Source organism: Macaca thibetana, chromosome 10 (assembly GCF_024542745.1).
Source record: "Macaca thibetana thibetana isolate TM-01 chromosome 10, ASM2454274v1, whole genome shotgun sequence".
Lineage (NCBI taxonomy): Eukaryota > Metazoa > Chordata > Mammalia > Primates > Cercopithecidae > Macaca > Macaca thibetana.
In genome coordinates this window covers 81127012-81142129 of record NC_065587.1, presented here as the reverse complement: position 1 = coordinate 81142129, position 15118 = coordinate 81127012, and the positions used below count along the sequence as shown (strand labels likewise).

Here is a 15118-nt window from a genome sequence, read left to right as displayed (position 1 = left end):
TTCTTAGACAGATATCAGAAGAAAAGAACTCAAGAAACAAGTCCATGTGGATGGACGTGTTATTAAGAACCTTGAATGCATCACAAAATATTTGGTCATGGGATATGCATTTAGGCAGAAGTAGATTGTGATCTAATCAGTGCCTGGCATCCTGACATTTTTTTTTCCCCGACACAACTTCATGCCCTTGTTTTTCTTCTTTGTATAGATTTGCTATACAATCAGGATTTTCTGTCATGCACCACCATATACCATTGCCCCTCCTGCACTCAATGGCATGTTTTGGCAAAGATGGGTCTTGTTATTAGATAAGAGGATTGAGATCTCAAGCATGGGGGCACAAGGAGATAGTATGATGTAGGATTTGAGACTTGGGCACTTATTAGCCAATCTGAGCTAGGATGAACATTTGGAACATTTGGTTGTAGGCTCTCAAAAGAAGGTGCAAACTTCAACCTCATAGCCTATCAAAAATTGGTGGCCACTGAGATATAACCTCCATCGGACAATATTACTTCCCATGGTGTTTTTAATTCTAGGAGGCTGCCCTCCTCTTTCCACTCTTGACTTTATATTTTTACCTTTTCCTATTTTCTAAATTTATTCTCTCATTTGTAAAGTAAAAATAACAACGTCAACCTTTCATGGTTTTTAGAGGACTTAAATGAATACGCGAAAATGCCTTGTAAAATGTAAAACAAAATGCCTTGTTTGGTAGATGTTATTGTCATTGTGATTAGATGGTAAAGAAAAGTGTGAGCCAAGTTCAGAAGTCATTTAGGAAGCAGAAGTGGAATGAAATCCAGAGAGCCTGCTGGTTATAGCAGAAGTAACTTAAATATACAGATGCATTGTGCATGATGAAAATTCTCCAAGAATAAGATAACCTGAGAGACGGCCTGCCTCTTTTTCTAGAAACTTCTTCATCTTTAGCAAGACCCCCCCCCCACCGATATACCTTTATTGAGAGCTAAGATTTGTATATATATTTCCACCAAGATAAGTGGAAATTTGGCAGTCATTTGCTTACTTTCCTCAGTGTCTCCTGCCAAACTGAATTGATCCAAAAATAAAAATAGCAAGGGCTGAATGATCCAATTAAGTTTTCCACTCTGAGAAGGTTAACTATTCAAATGGAAGCTAAACATATTGAGTGGGACATACAGGCTGAAACAAGGCAGTGATAGGTGTTAGGATTATTTGACTTTTTGATTATCTTTCAAACATCAGTCTTGGAGATGGGTAACCCTATTGACTCAACCTCGTCTAAACTGGTTCAGTCAAACACTTGAGACAAATCTGAGCCTCTCACCATTCAGACAATGTCTCTGTGCTTTCCTTTTAGTACCCACTTCTAAACTTCATTCATATAATAGAAATGTAATTTTTTTATCTTTTCCCTGTGTATTGGCAAAGTGTTTCTTATTTTATATATTTCCACATGGTTCCTTTGAAGATCCCTCTGAGATAGATACCTATCAACTATTGACAGATTGGTAAACTGATGCTCATAACTTTGGCTCAAGTTTAGTTGCATGGTAATTGACAGAGCTGGAGTTCCAATGTATATCGTTCGATTCCAAAACCAGTGCTCCTCTTACTCTACTTAGCAGTTATTATTATTACTGTTAGTCACCACAAGTGCCACATCTCTGTGGATGACCCATGACTTTCTCCACCTCATTATTATTGGACTGACTTGAACCCACAGATATCCAGAGATGTTCCACCTCAACTTTGTTTATTTTTATTATAACATACTTTCAACCTTTCCAACCTCCCCCTACTCAACATGGTGGCCCTTGACTCTTTACTTGCAGGTATCAGAAATCTTAGTAATTAGGTTTCTCCCTACTTAGTATAGGAACCATCAGACGTTTCACATGTAGATTTGTGTGCATATGTTTATGTCCTCAACTTGCTGTGCAGTTCTTGTAGGTAGAAACTGACTTATGTGTTATCTGTCACCCACACTATTTATCATAATATCATGCACATAATTTGCACTCAATGCTATTTTTAAAGACAAAATACTGAATAATTAATACATGAAGAGAGAGGGAAAACACTTTTGAAAAAAGTATTATGATAGAGTCTGCTTGTTGTGGAATGTGTTTCCATACATGGCTTTCTGGTATACATTTTTGATTCTCATGATGGGAAAGGACATCTTATTTTCTATGGCTGCAATTTTACCGATACCTCTCATTAGCCTCATTAGCCTTGTGGTGGAGCTGCTAATTTACTATATCAACCTTTCCAAAATGAAGTGTGTGCAATAATACACCTTGGGAAAGTTTGAATGTTATGCCTTATTTCGACATGGAGACATGAATGATCATTGTAATTATTCTTCAGGCCCTGGGGAAATTGAGGCTGTGTCCACACAGAATCAGGCAAGGTGAAAATTTTTACAATTTGATTTGTATAGGCTCTCTGGGGTAACCTTCTTGGGGTTGAATTGTTTTCCATTCATCCATTTCCTCATTCAGTTTACAATACTTATTGAGCTCTTTCTACGCAGTAGGCACTGCCTACGGTGAACAGTCTGATGTGGACCCATTTTCATAGCACAAATAGAAGAGATCTTACCTTGATGAAAGATTAAGTGATCCACTCTCCTCCTAATGTCCTCCTGTGAGCAGAGCAACCTGGGAATAAGTTAAGAAGGAAAGATTTTCAGAAAAAAATCTGCCTACAGAGCTACAGACTACAGTCATGTAAAGATCAGCATCCCAATAGCAAACTTTATTTCCCTCATATTTTGTCTTTGAAGCATTTTTTTTTCATGGCAATATTTATCATCCAAAGTATATCCTTGATGACTTTGAACAAAGGATAATATTTCTGGGGTGTAAGTCACTTAGCTGGTCTTCCTGGAGTATGTGCGTGTGCGTGTGCGTGTGTGTGTGTGTGTGTGTGTGTGTGTACTGGTAATAAGTTAAGTGACTTCACCAAGATCACAAGGCTAGTTAAGGGTAGAATGGGAATTAAAACCCAACTTCCAATTCCATTGCCTTTCCATATGCTGTATTATGTCAGATTCCCTTCAATTACATATAATTTGCACCTTACTTTGAAATTTTAGGAGCTCCTAAGGACAATTGTCAAATACTGAAGACTTTATATAAATATTTTCCATCCATATTATACCTTTTATCTTTCACATCCAAGACGTGTCATTCTACTTTGAAAATCTGATGCCATTTTTTAGATTTTCTGTTACCAGTAACTTGTAAAGTGCTTGCCAGTTTCTAGGCCAGTCTTTGGAGCTATCAGTAACCTTTAAAAAATAGAATAAATTATGTGCCAGGAGATTAAGTACTTTGCAATTTTTAATAATCCTTTCTTTCTTCAGTTCCCATGTTTTTCCAACTTTATAGGCAGAAAGCACTAAAAAACTAATATTAACTGGGCATTATGATGTTCTAGATTTTATACTGTTTCTACACATATTTACATGCAATGCTTAAAATAACTCTTTGAGGTTCTTTAAGAACCTGTATATGAATAACAGTCTTGTAAGAACCTTCTATATATAACATTTTTTATCTGCCAGATGAGAAAACAGAGGGTCAGAGAAGCTAAGCTTGCCTGACTCCCATACCCACCCTGCCTTCCCATATCTTACCCCTGTTCCACAAATGCCTCAGTATGTTTAGAAATTTCCCAGAGCCAGGCCCACACTGGGGCTGTGACTAGGTGAGGGTATGGTTGAATTTCAAGCCAGGTCTAAAAGATTTTTGGATTATACGTAGCTTTAATTTAGCCATGTTACAGCTCCTTTCCAGCAGTGAGTATTACTTTCCTTGTACACCAGAGTGAAATTATAGGGATGAGATCAAGTAGGCTTTTAAATTGATTCCTTTGTGTTCTGTGAAAAACAAAACTAATCGTTTCTGAAATTTGGTATTTTATACATATCTCCTGTCCCTCCTACTTCCGCTGCTATAGAGTGAGTCTATTCACCATCCCAAGGTACATGCATCTCAGATAGTTAGCTTAAAGATCCAAGAATAACAGACACAAAAGGCTTCCAGAGGGTTTTACTGAGGCCTTGAGGACTTGTGTAGTGGATTTTAAGTGCAATCTGGTGCATCTCTACTTTGGTAGACTAAACAATAGATTATAACTAAGACTATAATCTTCCAGAGCAAAGTGAACATGAAGACTGTAGAATGCAGCAACACTCCAAGACAATGTTACCCAAAGTGTCAAGTGTAGTTCAAAGACCTGCAATATCAGGATCACTTGGAGGAGGATAGGGGTATGTCAAAAATATAGAATGTCAGGCTCCATCCTAGACCTAACACATTTCAGTCTCTAGAATTAGGATCCAGGAATCTGTTGTAACAGTCTCACTGGACCATTCTGATGCACACTGAAGCTGATGAACGCTGTACTAAAGTGTCAACAACAAATGGAACTAGAAACAAAATACTAGCTTCTATGGCTAACACTGAAAAAGCACCATCTGAGATACCAGATAGCATCCAGACTAGCAGAAGAGATAAGGCCAGTGCACTTGAAAGAACATTAAAGTCAGCAACAAAAGCACATACAAGCAAAGCTGAACCACAGGTCCAAATCTCCTGATGAGTCAGTTTGTTAAAAACCTCAAGTTGCAAGGCTGAGAGACTTCAGCATCCACTTACCTCTTTACAGTTTCAGATTATGAAAGTTTAAAATAAAAACAGATTTTGCACTTCCAAAAAAAAAAACACACACACAAAAGACACAAGAGGTTCTCAAAATGTCATATTTCAAAAGGTTACCTTTACGTTTCCTATTTGTAAATCTGCACACTCATTTTTCATTGACAATACTCCTGGACCCTAGAGTTCTAACTATCCCTGGAGTACTAATGGTAGGAGTAAATTGAACGAGGAACTCCTCTCTCTCCCACCTTTGAGATCAAATCATTCAAAGTTCCATCTTTGATTCTCCTTTGCCACATGCCAGGCCCAGGGACACAAAGTTCTGCCCATGATAATGACTTAGTGGCTTGGCAGGGTACAGCAGGAACATCTGAGAGTGAATGGGAAGGCTCAGGCTTGGAGCAATGCCTGGGACTCTGCTCAGGCTTGTTAGTTTCTAGTTGCTGATTCTTTCCTTCTAAGGGCCAGAGTTCACCTACCTTCCAATCTACAGTCACCATCTATTGCTTTGATTAGGAATATCTCTGTTCCTGCCTCCATGTGAGTCAATAAAAAATGTAACATGCTCTCCTTTATCTTCCAGTTTTCTTATGTCTTAGGACACTGGCAGTGAAAATGCTGAAGGAGGAATGAGATGCACCAGAGATGAAGGTGTTTACCAAATGGCCTCACCGGGGGAGTTGAACTCTCAGTCCAGCTTTGCTTCTATATGAAATGTTGGGTACAGTGTTATTCTCATTACACAAAACATTTTTTATCAGATTCCTCATCACCCTCAATCAAACAGCAACAAGACCATGGCAATGAACTGCTTTGGTCTGTCACTGCTGATAAATGTGATTGCAAAGCTGGAAATCTGTAGCACTGGCTACTTGAGTAGTTGAGAGCTTAAAGTCTCCTTCAACCAACTGCTCGATTTGGTAATTTCTTAAATTCCTTGAGAAAGGATGCACAGTGTTAAAGTACTCTTTTTACCATGAGAAAAAAGAAAGAGAACACAAATAGTAACAATTCATAGCTCTTCATCTGTTCCTGACAAGCCATCATAATAGATTTTTTAAATGTACATATTTCCCCCAAAATTAGAGGATGCAGTGTTGGGATGTGTAAATAAATACGTTAATTTATTTAAAGTCGGTTGCCACATTCAGATAACACATGCCACTCTAAAAGAAACTGATGAATAACTTACCATGGTGAAATAGAAGATGCTCTTAGGAAAATATTATGATAGACTCTCCTACAACAGTTTTAAAACGTACCTTAATAATGTGTGTTACTTTTAACTGTGTCAATAACTTCATAATAAAAATGAAATATCCAAGTGACATTCATTTCAATTAAATTTATTTCTACCTGAATTAGGTAAGCCTTGGCCAAAAGTAATAGTACAAGAAGTAGTAATAGTAACACTACTACTAATAACAGCCATAATAAGGGCTCTCATTTGTTGAGTGTCTTGTATTATATGCTAGGCACAAAAATAAACAGCTTGTGACATTACATAACTCAATTCACATAACAACCCCGAGTAAAAAGTATCATTATTCCTATTTTAGAGATGAGAAAACTGAGGTTCAGTCACACAATTATCAGAAAGAAGAATCTTTGCTTCTGTCTTTTTAACCACATGTTCTTTAATAAGTCTCGGAGGCCCATGTGTCCTCCAGACTTCACAAAGGAAATTTAAGAACTCCTTGAGTAGGTATTGCTATTCATTTTTATGCATAATTAAGAAATTATATGTTACTGATAGCCCTGCTAATGTAATGCCTAACCTCTCACATTCTTCCTTGATTGCCATATAAAGGATTTGAAAAGAGATATTTTAGAATAATTACCCATCAGTAATCATCTCCACACAACACAAATCACATTTGATTTCCCATTAAGACAGACCAGGAGAATGAGAGATTTTTTACTCCAGAATGCTTTCTGCTTCAATCGGGTTAATTCTATGTTTCCATTCCATTGGTCTTAGGAATTTAAGCATGGCAAAATGGAACATATTCTATATAGGAGATAATAATACCTATAACCATGGGTCTTGATCCACTGGTGAAAAAGTGCTTAATTATTAGATTTCGAAGTACAGAGCCATTCCATTCAGAACTGTCTCCTTCCAAGAAGGATTCATTCAGCAAATAGGTGTAGGCATTTTATTACTGCAGGGCAGTTGTTTACTCTGATTCATTCTAAAGCTCAGACCTTTGAAAACACAGCCTGTCACATAAGTTAACTCATAGAGAAGAACAAAGGAACAAATGTCAAGCCACCATAGTTCATCGATGTCAGTTTGTAATACCAATGAGCTGCCCACCAATCCGTGGCTCCATCACAGTTACGATTTATAAACATAGTAACCTTTTAAGATGATCAATATATCAATAATTTTTGTGTGACACTTGCCAAGACTTAGGTCCCCATCTTTTCCTTTAAGTAATATTACAGCGTTATTAGAGCATTATAATCTTAATCTGGGAGATCTGATTTTTCACCCGAAATTATCAGGTTTACCAAAACCACCACCATCTAACACCCTCCCCTCCCTAGTCTGACTTCCATTCATCTTTTATCCCCTCTGAAGAGAAAGGAGCCATCCTTCCGAGTGGAGTACGTATCTCTTCATCACTCACATAGATAGAATATTTGCTGCCCAAATCTATGAACCAAGAACTATTTCCTCTTGTCCTTCAATCCCATTATTGACACACTCTTTTTCCATAGTCACTATGCCACTCCCCTTTCTTGTCCTCACTAGGAAGTATCATGTGCACAGACATTGGAAGTTAAGTCGGATAATTACTTTGTCTAGGGACATTTTAATTTAAGTCACCTTTAGTTTTTTCTTTTTCATTTTAGCTTGGTAGTAACATATGTGGTTTGGTGATTACACAGTGTTTGGATTATAATTTCCCTTAAATTGTGCAAACACATCTCTGTTTGCTTAATCTATTTTATACATGTATGATGTATTTCATAAAATCTATAAAGCATACAGAAAAGTGCTTATAAAAATGTAAATAATAATTAGCAGCTGAGCATTTGGGTACCTACCATGCAAATCAAGAAATAAAATATTGACAGCACTTCAAAAAGCTCCTGTGTGTCTTTTGCCTTTGGGAGATTGTTCCTTCACCTTAAAGGTAACAGATCCCCTGACTTTTGTGATAATGATTTTCTTTAAGCCTTACTTTTCATATAAAATGAATGCCCTTGCCCATGTTGAATAATTTTAAACATCCAAATCACGTAAGTGACTTTTTATGGAATCAAATTCATATCATATTTATGGTGTATAGATAATGTACCAGATATTAAATTAGGAGCTAGAGGAATAAAAATCAATAAGATATAGTCTCTACCTCCAAGAAACTCAAAGGAAGACTTTACTGAAACTCACAAAAGCAGAAAAGCAATATATGGTTTACCATAACTACAATCCCATTCTTCCAGGGAGAATTGAAATGAGAAAAACAAGACATGGCAAGATTGTTCATTGCTTTGTCTCAAACCAGTATGTGGACTGTCCACTGCTGAACCAAGGAAAGAGGATGATCAAGTCTTTCCCTAGAAAATGAAGTGGGTGGGCAGAAGGGCAACTGCCTCACATAAGAATCTGAGAAGTGAGTATATTTTCTCTCTCTGGCACCATAAACGAGTCATATCCAGCTCATTTCTAAGACAAGAAGAAAGGTGGATTCAGGAGATTTCAGAAAAAGAAATCTCACGAATCCACCTTGGGAAGAAACTTTTTCTTAATTTTCAAAGGGCTACACAGGTATTTTATCCTTTATATATCTTATTTGGAAAATATAGATAATGGAACACCAAGAGAACTCACTGGGATGTTTGTGAGGCATTTTGGACAATACATGGCACCCAGGAGAACTCCCTAAGTGTGGCTGAGCCTTTTTGAATTGCTGATTCCATTATCTGGGCCAGTGTTGAATCAAGAAGAAAAAAGTGGGGCTGAAGAGGACAATTGGTAGGTTAACGGCAGGACATTGTGCTAAGAAAGGCCAGCACTCATGCTTCTATAACTTGCTATTTATTGAAATAACAATTATAATATTATTTAATTCATAACAAAAATTTTATCTACAAACCAAAGAGTGAAAACTGTTGAGTGATAAATTATTATTTCAGTTTAAGACAGAAAAAGTCTTCTCAAGAACGCTTTACCATTTTCTGTGGAGTCTGACTCAGACTTTCAAAATCCAAGGGCCCTCATTACTCTCCCACATATTTGGTACTGTGTAACCCATTTTCTTTTTGTACTGTGGTACTAAATTGATATTTATAACCTTTATTTTTATTTTTTATGCTTTAAAAATTATTTTTACTTTTCTTGCAGTGATGATAAACTTATAGTATAATAGTTAAAAAATGAAGATTTGTGGTTGAATACCACTGGGTTCAAATCCTGCATTCATTGCTTACAACTATGTGTTGTATGAAAAATCCTTACATTCTGTAAACCTCAGCTATAAAAGAGGTATTATAATAATAATGTCCACTTCTTAGCTACATTAAGAGCATGAAGTATAATAATGTACATAGTGAATTTGTAATAAATGATGGTTTTTGCTATTATCTCCCCAATTTGATTCTAAGAAGAGGACATGGTGTCAGGGTTGTCTGATTGGGTTTTGGTGATGACAATGTTATGGAAGAACAAAGAAACATATTACCTATTTGGAGATTTTTGTTTTAGTGCTGGGAAATTCTCTGTATTACAACGAATAGGGATTAGGTACCCTCAAGTTAGATCACAAATGTGGCAAACAATTATAGGTTTGAAGTGCTTTAAAGTTTGTAATCCCATCATCTTGGAGTTACTGTCTAGTGATTTTCATCGGGTAATCCATTGTAAATCTCATCTCGTCATCCTTCAGCTGGAATTTGCTGTCTTTTGTTGGAATGGAAATTGCTCTTCTTCTTGCATGGAGGTACAAGGTACACTTATCAAAAAGAATGATGTTCTTTGATAAACAACTCAAAACTTACTGATCCCCTGTGTTTTCTTATTTCTTTTTTTTTTTTTATACTTTAAGTTCTAGGGTACATGTGCATAACGTGCAGGTTTGTTACATATGTATACTTGTGTTTTCTTATTTCTAAGTGGTTCCCCCAGGAAGCTATGTAAATATTTCAATTTTATTGCCTTTGCCCATAAAATGTTTGAAACTCCCAGGGATATGTTACCGTTGTAACTGAAAGAACATGGTCTTTGACTTTGACATCAGAGTGATGTGAGATTGTATCTGCCACTGCCAACTCCTAGCAAACTGATCTGTAACAATCACTGAATCTCACTGGCAAGTACAGATGATGGGCTTTTGAGATAGTTCCCTAAAGTGGTGTTTGGAAAATATAATTTTTGGAACATATTAAGTGTTCAATAAATATTACTTTTCCCTTAGTCTGGAACTCACTTTAGATCAAATTTACCAGCCTCATTGGAAAAATCAGTTTCATTGAATTCCAATCATTAACTCATGTTTGATACCAAGTGTAATCATCTATTTCTTAGTTCCAAACTTTTCTAACAGACTTGATTCCCTGTGATTGTTAGATTTCATGGAAAAATCTGTTCATGGGAAAATAAAATTAATTAGCAGTGGACAAATATTAATAATAAATAACAATTTTGATTTAAGTGGCATACCTAATGCTTAGCACATTTCCAGTCACATAGCAGGCCCTCAGACGACGTTTGTTGAACGAGCAGGCCTCAGGTGAGAATTCCACGCTGATAGATGTAACTTCCAAAGATGCTAGAGATTGGCAGCACACTAAAATATGTGTATAGTTCTCCATGAGTAGAACACACATTCACATAGCAAAGTTCGGGGTAAATATTTTTGAAGTCACTTTAGTTCTTAGTCAATGCTTTGTTTATAAACTCTTTCCCGTAGTTCAAGACAGTTTTAATTCCTCACTCTGAAGGAAACCCACACAATAGTATGAACAATAAAATGTGAGGCTCTAAAAAATGCTGTTGGAGAAATTAAAGGCCCTTAGTAATAAAGGGCAAAGTTGAATTATTAAATTCACCTTTTGCTATAAAGATAGTAATGCATTTCCCACTCTCCTATATTATTTATTTTTGCTTCTGTAATAAGTCATAGTGAACCCTCTCTGGGAGTGGAGAAAGCAGAAGAGGGTAGGGGAAGAAGCTAGACAAGGAAGTGGTTCAACTGAAGCTTAGTTTCAGTTTGATCTCACAGGGAGTTCTGGAGTATGACTGGAACCACAGAATTATCCCTTCATGAGTCAAAGGGGGAAGATTTTATACCCCTATATTAGTCAGTCATTGGCTGTGAGCTGCCCCTGGGATGGGAAGGCATAATCTCCACAGCAAGGTGGCTACTATCTGCAGAGGGCAGTTCAATGGAAAAGGAAGGAGCTGAGAGCCAAAATATCCAACACTCACAGCCACTACAACACGCAATAACCAGTTACCTGGTAAAGTGGATCTCAACGGGATAGTAACAGTATCACTACAACTTCTTGTGTAGGATGAAAAATTTTAGAATATGTATTTCAAGGCAAAGCTTTTTACATAATAAACTCAATTTTTATTAAGATGTGAAATATTGATATCAAGTCCTTGGAAGAACAATGGTTTCCATTAGTTTAGGGAGAAATGATAAAACCATGGAAGAGGCAACTGAGGGACATCAAAAAGATTTTAGTAATTTTATATGTAGTGTCAAAAATTTGCTTTATTGTAAGGAAGTATATAGAGGAATTATAGAGTGTTTTTAACTACAGGAAAGACTATAGGTAAAGAGTATAAGTGAAAAGCGATTACCTGAAACATATTCACACGAGAAATTACCCATCAGAATATGTGTTGCATTCTTAAGGAGCTATGCAATATCTGATGGAAAGCAGGTGGATAAAGCTATCCCATCTTTACTCTTTGAGTAATCCACTGGAGGGTTCCAGGCCTGAGAATAATGTGTTCTGGATTATCTTTTGGCTTGTAAAGACCTGATGAAAGTCTTTGAGTACAAATGTTAAGTACAAGGATCTGGGTGTGCATTAGAGCAGGGGTATTTCTTCAAGTCTGGAGTTCTGAGTGCTCCTAGATTCCCCTAGACAAGATCAGTGTCCACTATCAACCTATGAGGAAGTAAGACTGAGATCGGGAACCATAGGCACCATTCATTCTGGCATTCTTTATAGAGCTCACTTGCATGGTTATCAGAGTAACTGGAAAAGGCTAAGAGCATGTAGAGAATTTGAGTGATGTCTCTGGGGCTGTGTTGTCCATAGGAGCTCCTGAGGGGAAGGTACAAGTTTCATTGGCCCTAAGACCTGTCCAGAGTGGATATTCAGTGTGGTATAGAGAGCTATGGACACTAAACCCTCTCTCCTTTCCTCTTGGGCACACAACTGGAAGTCATTTTCCAGCCTTCCTTTCAGTTGGGTGAGGTTATGCATGTTAGTTACTTCTTGCTATGTGATAAGTTATCCAAACCTCAGAAGTTTAAATCATCACAGAGTTATTATCTCACACAGTTCCTGACAGTCAAGGAATCCAAGAATTCCGTGTGGCTTAGCAACATGGTTCTGGCTTCAGGTCTCTCACTGGGTTGCAGTCAAGCTTTCAGCAGTGGCTGCTGTCATCTCAAGACTCATCTGGAATTGGAGAATCTGTTTCCTAGCCGACTCACATGGTGGTTGTTGGTTCCTTGCTGGATAGCTACTAGAAATTCCTTACTATGTGGGTTTCTCCCTAAGGTGGCTCACAACACGACAGTTTGCTTTCCACAAGAGAAGTCAAGCTTCGGATGGAAGCAGAAATCTCTTATTGTCTAATCTTAGAAGTCGTACCATCACTTCTGACAGATGCAAGGTGAGGGGACATCACAAGGGTGTGAAGACCAGGAGGCAACGATCACTGGGGGCTGTCCTGGCACTCTGTTCTGGCCAGTGGAATATGGGTGAAAGTGATCTATACTATTCCCAAACTGAGCACACAGAAAACACTCTACAATATTTCATGTTCGAATTATTCCATGTTCAAGCTCCTGCTTCCTAATTATTCAGTTGAATAGTGGTATCTTCAAGGACTCACAGAAGAATGGAACAAAAAGGTAATAGAAACCTGAGTCCATGATTGACGGCATAGAGCAGAGCAGCTGTAACACAATGAAGAAACAGATCGCTACTGTGTAACACCACTGAGATCCCTCCTTTCCTTCCTCTCTCTTTCCCTCTCTCCCTCCCTACTTCATTCTTCCCTCCCTTTCTTCTGTTTCTTTTACAAAAGTTAGCTTTTCTTAAAGAGTTTGTGTGCATGTGTATATATATGTAATTTTTTTCAGAATTTATATATTTTGTTCTTTCACAGATTTATTAATATGTAATTTTTAATATATTTGATTTGTGTTTTTTTCTCTATTATGTTAACCTTGGCTGTTCCTTTAATATGTAAACTTTCAGAGGTCAGGATTCCTGTATTCTATTTTGTTTCTATTTTCCTATAGCAACCAGGTCATTATCCTGTACCTTGGTCAATTTTTATCCACAGATTGACCAGATGGGCCTTATTTCAACACAAGGAGAAGAGATATTCTATGGTATTTTAGCAAAAAAAATTTCTAAGATTTCATTCTAAAGAAAAGTATAATGAAGGCCTTATAAGTTGGACTTTATAAACAAGAGTCAAATTTTCAAACCTGTGTTCAACCAAGCTATCTTATTAAACATAAATGCATAATTTAATGCAATAGGTGAAGTTGTGTAAAAGCATATTTGTAACCTAAATGTCTCTGGTAAAAGTAACCTGCACTAGCCTTTTTATTTATTCATCAGTTGAAACTTTTATTGAGCACAAACTATATTCAGTAAACATCTTTAATTTTACCTGTTGGATAAAACATTGCTCTATAGAAGTTTTGCATTTAAAATGATGTATATTAGAATCTATGTACCTAGGCATCAAGAGTTTTATTTTATCAAAACCATTTTCATCATAACCTTTCACTGCATTAGCAGTTAGCTGCATTGACATTATCTTCATCTTCCAACTCCTGGAATGAAAACAGACGGCTTTTCTCATTTCCTGTATCAAAGGCTTTCAGTTTTTCAGACTAAAGACAAAAAAAGAAATGTGGTAACTAGAAGAAATATTAACATCATTGAAAATTAGAGATACTTCTCTTTGGAAAGGTTATCCCGATTTCAAAGTTTTGAAAGTAATTAAGAGCACAAACCTGCATGGGACTCCATTAGCTGTGATTCCACTTTTTATCACTCTGTCTGGAAGACAGATGAAGCCGACCATGGGCACATAAAATTCCCGACAGATTAAGTCTTGAGGAGACCTAGACAAAAGTGGAAACTACTATTCCATTTGCATAGATAAGAAATAATATTGCCTGGTTTTACATAGCATCAAAACACATGGTAAACAGTGAAAAGGGCATTAGCCTTATTTTGGGGGCTCAATAGACTAAGAGTTCGTGTCTTTTGATAGAACTCATTTTTATTTTCTATTTGAACACCAAATTCAATTAAAACGAGTGTGTACAGGTGCTACTTTCTATTGGGTCCTGTAAGTGGAAGCTCTGAATGTAATACCCCTTCGAGTATCAAGTAATAAATAATAATCCCATCTACGAGACATATTTGTTTGCCCTTGTCAATTAACTAATAGCAGAATCTCATCTCAACTCTGATTCATCTGAACACAGATAATAACTTTTTCCAATTTCTATTGATTTTCTCCATGCTTTATAGAAAACTATTGATTTCTGTTTTCTCGTTGATTTTATCCTGAATTTAATTTGACAGTAAGCAAAATTTTTTGTTTGTAACACAGTAAAATCCTAGGAAAAATAGGAATTCAGGGGCCACTTCAATTTATAAATGTCTTGGTGATCAACTCTTTGAATTATCTATGGTGAATACTATTGTGAAGCAGTGAACTTACCACTGCCCTCCCCACCCCTGCTGTTCGTGTTACACATACCCAGAAACCATCTGTGTTGCAATCAACACAGAATTAAGCTTTGGGAAATAAAATTTAAACTAATGATGGGAAAATCAGGTTTGCTACTACGAAGTAAAATAAACCTAAAAACACAAAGTAAATCTCCACACATACTCACATACATAGACATATAACACTTTCTACAAGGAGATGTATGGGTGGAATTATTTTTTGTTCCATGAGGATTTTTTCATGATAAAGGGTGATTCAGGGTGAGAGGAGGCCCACGTTCTCCAGGGGCTGCAGCAAGACAGGTGACTATGGTTGGGGAGGAGGCATCCAGTCGCCGCCTTCAGTCTCTTGAGTATCCTGGTGCTGCTCAGTGTGACTCATTATAGACTTTTACAGTAACGACCTCAATAGATTATGACTCCTGCCATGACCTAAATGTTTGTGTTTCCTCAAAATTCATATATTGAAATCTGAAGCCTGATATTAGTGATATTAA

General features: G+C 36.9%; 1 long non-coding RNA gene across 2 annotated transcripts in view; it reads right to left on the bottom strand.

The window, feature by feature from the left end:
* The window catches only part of LOC126929344 (uncharacterized), a 41239-nt gene that overhangs the window by 22752 nt on the left and 3369 nt on the right, over positions 1–15118 (bottom strand). For both annotated transcript variants that reach the window (XR_007717155.1, XR_007717154.1), the window contains exons 2-6: positions 13892–14002; positions 13610–13768; positions 10330–12814; positions 3154–3283; positions 2593–2651 (exon numbers count right to left, since the gene is read on the bottom strand). This is a non-coding gene — a long non-coding RNA (uncharacterized LOC126929344). The remainder of the gene's footprint in view (positions 1–2592; positions 2652–3153; positions 3284–10329; positions 12815–13609; positions 13769–13891; positions 14003–15118) is intronic.